Here is a 7,374-nt window from a genome sequence, read left to right as displayed (position 1 = left end):
ATAGGGGCAGATGTATTAAGCCTGGCGAGAGATAAACTGGAGATAAAGTGGAAGGAGATAACAGCTGTGTTTGAAATATGACAGTTGGAAGTTGATTGGCTGCTGCGTTATCTCCTTCCACTTTATCTCCACTTTATCTCTTCACCAGGCTTAATACATCTGCCCTATAGCTTGTAAATTGTAAGGCAGAAGAGGATTGGTTGGTATTTTATTTGTCTCACTGCTTTGTATGTATGAAATTAGATTTTTTTTTTTTATTCAGTCAAATGTCTGTCTATTAATCTCCGGAATATTACATCTGTTATATTAATCTCACTTGGTTCCTGCAAAAGAACCCCAGACATCACGTTTCCTGCTCCATGTTTCACAGTTGGGTTTTGCATGGATTTATATACTAAGTGCTGTGTTTTGCAATTTAAAAGCTTTATCGTTCCAGATACAAAAGAGAAAAGTACTGTGTGTGTGTGTGTGTGTATATATATATATATACTAGGTGATTCATCGCGCCCTGCGGGCGCTCTTCACACCGTCGTAAGGGGCTGCGCCCCCTTAATTTGTGAACATTTGTATATGAGAAAGATGATTAGAATTGTATGAAAGATGGCCTGTATTGCAACTTGAGTTATAGGTGAAATGTGTTAAATAGAGAGCATATGATTTGGAAGGGGGTGTGTATTGTTTTGTTTAATTAAAAAGTGGTTACAGAGTAAGATGTACATTGATAGTGTGGATGGTACAGTGACATTTGTGGGTGTGTGGGGGGGGGGCTGTGTGTGCATGTTGTTTAGGTGTGTGTGTGTGTGTGTGCAATAGTATAGTAGGGTGTTTCTGAGTCAGCGGCTCCCCACTGGCGGAGGTCATGACACAGGAAAACAGGAGGCTGGGTAGTGATAGGGGTGTGTGGACATAAGGGGGACTAAAGAGGAGGGTGGAAGATACTGTGCAGCTTCTGCCAGTGGGTGAGGGTCCAGTGTGGCAGTACAGGAGTACAGGATGGTGGCCCTGAGTCAGTGTCTCCTCCTACTGGGTGGGAGTTAGGGTACATGAGAGCAGGAGGCTGGGCTATGAGGCATGATAGGGGCATGTGGGCAAAACAGCGTCAGCGACTCCCCAGTGGTGGAAGTTACGGTTCAGGAGAGCAGGAAGCTGGGTAGTGATAGGGGTGTGTGAGTATACGGGGGACTAAAGAGGGGCTTAGGGATGCTGTGAATTGTGGGAGGGGCGTGGGGGGTGCCGTGAATCAAGGGAGGGAGGGGGCGCAGGTGTCCGCGGATCGCGGGAGAGGGCGGGGGTCCGCAAAGCGTGGGAGGGGGCGTGAATTGCGGGAGGGGGGGTTGCGAATTGCGGGAGGAGGGTGTGTGCGGGGGGTGACGTGAATCGTGGGAGGGGGCTTGAATCGTGGGGGGGGGGTGCGCGGGGGGTCCGTGAATTGCGGGAGGGGGGGGGGGGCACGGGGCGCGATAAATCACCTAGTTGGTTATATATTCTTGTAGAAGGATGGTAGGATGTTGCTGTCATTCAGAATGCATTTACATAAACAGTAATAGTAGCAGTAATGCATTTACATAAACAGTAATAGTAGCAGTAAAAGATCTGACTTAAAACACCTACAGTAAAACAGAACAGGTGTTATATATTATGCAAAGAATTGGTTGATGATGTGTAGGTTGACGTGCACATAGTTGTCACTGTAAAAAAATTGCTACAAGAAAAAATCAACACAGAAAGGTCAACACATGTAAATGTTGACATAAGTGTGGCACTTCATTGGTGTCCATGTCGACACATGAGAATGAATATGAAAACATTCAAAAAAGAAAAATAAATCTTCAAAAACTCATGTCAACCTTTTTCATTGTCGACCATAGCCGTGTCAGTGTTTTGCATGTGCCATTTAATCCTGGGTTTGCCGTGAATCGCGAGCGGGGGTGGGGGGGAGGAGGTGAGGTGTGTCCGCGAATCACGGGAGAAGGGGTGGTGAGTGTTTGCCGTGAATTGCGGGAGGGGGGGTCGCGGGGGGGGTGTGGGTGCCGCGAATTGTGGGAGGGGGGGACGTGGGGGGTTGCCGTGAATGGGGGGGGAGCTACACATTGCTCTGTTTCTGGACTTTCTTAATTTATGGATTACCATCACCTGTGCTTAAACACCTTTCTTATCAATTACCCTGTTTAAAACAGGTGATGACAATCATAAATTAAGATGGAAGTCCACAAACAGAGCATTCTGTCCCTCCTGGAGAGGGTCATGTTGGGAGGTATGGAGGTGTGGGGCGCTCACCTGTTGTGTCTGGTGAGTAGCTGTGTCTTTGCTGTGTAACATGGAGTGGCAGAGGGTGTCTGGCACTGTGGGCTCACTGGGCTAGTTCTCTGTCGTGTGAGTCAGTCATGTGAGTCAGAGGCTCCACCCAGCGTTACAGCTTCAGGCACACTTTGAGTGACAGATGTAGCCAAATATATAAGAGATTCAAAAAAGAAAAATAAATCTTCAAAAACTCATGTCAACCTTTTTCATTGTCGACCATAGCCGTGTCAGTGTTTTGCATGTGCCATTCAATCCTGGGGTTGCCGTGAATCGCGGGGGTGGGGGGGGAGGGAGGAGGTGAGGTGTGTCCGCGAATCACGGGAGGAGGGGTCGTGGGTGGATGCCGTGAATTGCAGGGGGGGGGGTGCCACGAATCGTGGGAGGGGGGGACGCGGGGGGTTGCAGTGAATCGTGGGAGGGTGGGTCGCAGGGGCGGGGGGTTGCCGCAATGACAGGGGGGGGGAATCGCGGTAGGGGGGGTCGCGGGGGGGGGGGTTAACGCGAGGAAGGGGGGGCCTGGGGGGTTGGCACAAATCGTGGGGGGGGGGTCGCGGGGTGCCACGAATCGCAGGAGGGGGTGTGTCACGGGGTGGGGCCGCAAATCGCGGGAGTCGCCGCGAATTGGGGGGGGTGTGCTGTGAATCGCGGGAGGGGGGTCGCCGGGGGGTGCCGCGAATCGCCACAAGAAAAAATCAACACAGAAAGGTCAACACATGTAAATGTTGACATAAGTGTGGCACTTCATTGGTGTCCATGTCGACACATGAGAATGAATATGAAAACATTGAAAAAGTGAAAAATAAATCTTCAAAAACTCATGTCAACCTTTTTTATTGTCGACCATAGCCATGTCAGTGTTTTGCATGTGCCATTTAATCGTGGGGTTGCCGTGAATGGGGGGGGGGAGGGACACATTGCTCTGTTTCTGGACTTTCTTCTTAATTTATGGATTACCATCACCTGTGCTTAAACACCTTTCTTATCAATTACCCTGTTTAAAACAGGTGATGACAATCATAAATTAAGATGGAAGTCCACAAACAGAGCATTATGTCCCTCCTGGAGAGGGTCATGTTCGGAGGTATGGAGGTGTGGGGCGCTCACCTGGTGTGTCTGGTGAGTAGCTGTGTCTTTGCTGTGTGACATGGAGAGGCAGAGGGTGTCTGGCACTGTCTGTGGGCTCACTGGGCTGGTTCTCTGTCGTGTGAGTCAGTCATGTGAGTCAGTGGCTCCACCCAGCGTTACAGCTTCAGGCACACTTTGAGTGACAGATGTAGCCAAATATATAAGAGATATATATATGTGTGTGTGTGTGTGTGTGTGTATGTATATATATATATATGTGTGTGTGTGTGTATATATGTGTATATATATATGTGTATATATGTATATATATATATATATATATATATATATATATATATATCCGGAATGCTTAATAAAAAGCAGGGGCACTCACCAGTTTTGCTTCAGTCAGCAATTTTAATGCAAAGAATCATTCAAAAGAAGTCGACGTTTCAACACTCAAGGGGCCTTTGTCAAGACATAAAGATTAGCCATCAGCCTGCTGTGCTGATGGCTAATCTTTATGTCTTGACAAAGGCCCCTTGAGTGTTGAAACGTCGACTTCTTTTGAATGATTCTTTGCATTAAAATTGCTGACTGAAGCAAAACTGGTGAGTGCCCCTGCTTTTTATTAAGCATTCCGGATATATTTGGCTGTTTGGATTGGACTGCCCTAGTGGTGCACCCCTATCAATCAATTCGTTTGGATGTGAGTGCAGGACCCTACGCATATATATATATATATGTGTGTGTGTGTGTGTATATATATATATATATATTTACTGTGTTTGTGCATTTGAGAAGTCCCCTGGAGTGCCACTGTCTCTACCTGTATTCTATCCCGCTGAGTGCAGCACCCGGGCCGTTGCTCTTTGTGTTTCCTGGAGTGTTAGCATCTGTCTACATATATATATAATGATTTTTATTTATTTTTTTCAAAAATATACTGGTAGGCTAATTGGCTCCCAACAAATGTGTGTGCATGTACATGTGGTAGGGAACATAGATTGTAAAGCTCCACTGGGGCAGGGACTGATGTGACTGTTCAAATATTCTCTGTAATGCGCTGCGGAATATGTGTGCACTTTATAAGAAACTTAATAATTAAAAAGCAATAAGATAGATGCCATTGTGGAAGACTATGTAGAATAATGTCATGTAGACAAAATAAAAGCAACACTAAACAAGCAAACAAATTACATCATAACGCAACAAAGTAAATAAAAACAAATTCCACTGTCCGGATCAGCATGTAACATAAGGAAACAGATCTCAGAGTAACAGCACCAAAATGGACTTTGAATAGTCCATCGCTTCAAATTAAATAACGACATCTACAGTGTAATTCTTTTCAAACCCATACAATGTAATTTGAAGGGTTATGGTTTAAAGGATCCACACCAAATGGTCTATATCAGGGCTGGCCAAACCTGTCCTCCAGATCTACCACCGGTCCACGTTTTCCAAATCACTTAGCTGGTGCACAACTTTAGTCATTACTAACTCACATTTCCCCAGGTCACCTAGCTGGTGTACAGGTGCAGTCATTACTAACTGTCACATTCCCCAGATCCCCTAGCTGGTGCACAACTGTAGTCATTACTAACTGTCACATTCCTCAGATCACCTAGCTGGTGTACAGGTGCAGTCATTACTAACTGTCACATTCCCCAGATCCCCTAGCTGGTGCACAACTGTAGTCATTACTAACTGTCACATTCCTCAGATCACCTAGCTGGGGCACAGGTGTAGTCATTACTAACTCACATTTCCCCAGACCACCTAGCCGGTGCACAGGTGTTGTCATTACTAACTGTGACATTCCCCAAATCACCTAGCTGGTGCACAACTTTAGTCATTACTGTCACATTTCCCAGACCCCTAGCTGGTGCACAGGTGCAGTCATTACTAACTGTCACATTCCCCAGACCACCCAGCTGGTGCAGTCATTACTAACTGTCACATTTCCCCAGACCACCTAGCTTGTGCACAGGTGCAGTCATTACTAACTGTCACATTCCCCGGATCACCTAGCTGGTGCACAGCTGTAGTCATTACTAACTGTCACATTCCCGGATCACCTAGCTGGTGCACAGCTGTAGTCATTACTAACTGTCACATTCCCCAGATCACCTAGCTGGTGCACAGCTGTCATTACTAACTGGCACATTTTCAAACCTGCTGCATTCATTCCTACTACAGAGCCACAGGTTGCCTGAGACACAGGAACTGTTGGTAGATCTTGAGGACTGGTTTGGCCACCCCTGATCTGTATGCACAAGGTAGACCTAGGCATTGGGCCAACACAAGCAAAAGGTTAAAATTGAAATGGTTGACACATGAAATAAGGTCAACACGAGTTTTCATGAGGAGGGTTTTGTGTCAAATTGTAGATGTCACATGGACTCGAAATGAGTGTACCACGACCCCTCGCCAGGTTCCGCACTCCACTTCCACTGCATCCGGTGCACTTTAATGTTCCCAGAGTCCATGCAGATGGAAAGTATGAAATAGTCCTCCCTACGAAAAAACAAAACCATGTTGACATTTTGGGGTACTTATGTATTATCTGGGCTCCCATGTTAAATGCACCCCATTTTTTCATACCCCTACTATCCAACTACGCATGGAGTTGATTTTATATAGTGTGGTGAGTGCAGCGAGCCACCGTGCCCGAAGCGTGGCGAGCGGACGCGGTCTCATAAGAAAAACGGGAGCCCAGATATTACATAGGTATCCATTTTGGCTGTCAACCTGTCAACTGATGTGACCATTTTGGGGCTAAATACGGCCTCCACATAGTATATATCGCACTGATACCACATCGGATCATGTGATGGCTGCATATTTGGGGAAATAGACCAGACAAAATCCTAGGGAAGGGGCAGAAGGGTGCGGATTGGCTCAACAATAAGTAGGATGACTGTCATTAGGTCGACATATGGTTGACATGCAGGAGGACCATAGGGAAATAAGTTAACATGCAAAAGTAGACACCAGAAAAGATTGACAGGTTTTTGGGTGCCATTTACCATGTGAAACGGCATGTGACCCCAATGACTGGACTGTGTTCGTCAGCAGTGCTTTTGGGTAATGCGCCTCGCTAGGCTGGGTACAGTTTACTGTTCCTGATCATAATATATGTGGATGGGAATGATAAAAAAAATTTGAACTTTTTAAAACTTCTGTCAACCAACGCCATGTTGACGTTTTGTACCTATTTACCTAATGCATGTTGACCCAGGACTGCTATCGGAGATTCTGGAGCCTGGGAACGACAACATAGGCGGTGCCCTCCCTACCCCTCCTTGTACCCCCGGTGACCGTCCGCAGCACTGGCCGCACTCCCCTACCTCTACATTACTTCCAGGAAAATGTACTTTGTGTATGACTCATTCTACTCAAGTCCTGAGCCCCCTTTCTGCCTGGACCAGGGACTGGAATCCCTGCAGTCTCCTCGGATGTCGGCCTGTGTCAACCTATTATCCAGAAGCAGGGGCACAAAACCCCTGATGTGACATTGCCGGATAAGGTAAGTGCACGCTAATAGTGGTTGTCAGATGCTAATTCACTTACTAGAGTGTTGTAGGTTAGCAGAGAACCAGGAGGGAACACACACACAGAACATACAAACTCCACACAGACCTTGCCTTTGTCCGGAATTGAAACCACGGTCTCGGGGCTGTAAGGCGGTATTGGTGTCGGCAGTGCTGCCAGTTCAGACTAAGGACCTGATTCATGGTCACTCAGAACGAGGCGAATTCGTCCCGTTTCCGATATTTGCGCATTTACAGACCCCAGCACTGAACGACTTTGGCGAGTTACACACTGCACATGAGAAAGGTTGGTCGACCTAGACAAAAGGCCACTTCAAGGAAAAGGTTGACTTGACAAGGAAAAGTTGACTTACATTTTTCACTCTTTTTGGCTATCTATGATGACATTGGTCGACATAGACCTCCAATAAGTGTAATGTGTCCCCTCGAATGGCTCGCTGGTCTCAGCACA

This window comes from Crinia signifera, chromosome 4 (assembly GCF_055691185.1).
Source record: "Crinia signifera chromosome 4, ASM5569118v1, whole genome shotgun sequence".
In the NCBI taxonomy this organism is placed as follows: domain Eukaryota; kingdom Metazoa; phylum Chordata; class Amphibia; order Anura; family Myobatrachidae; genus Crinia; species Crinia signifera.
Note: the sequence above shows the minus strand (reverse complement) of the source record.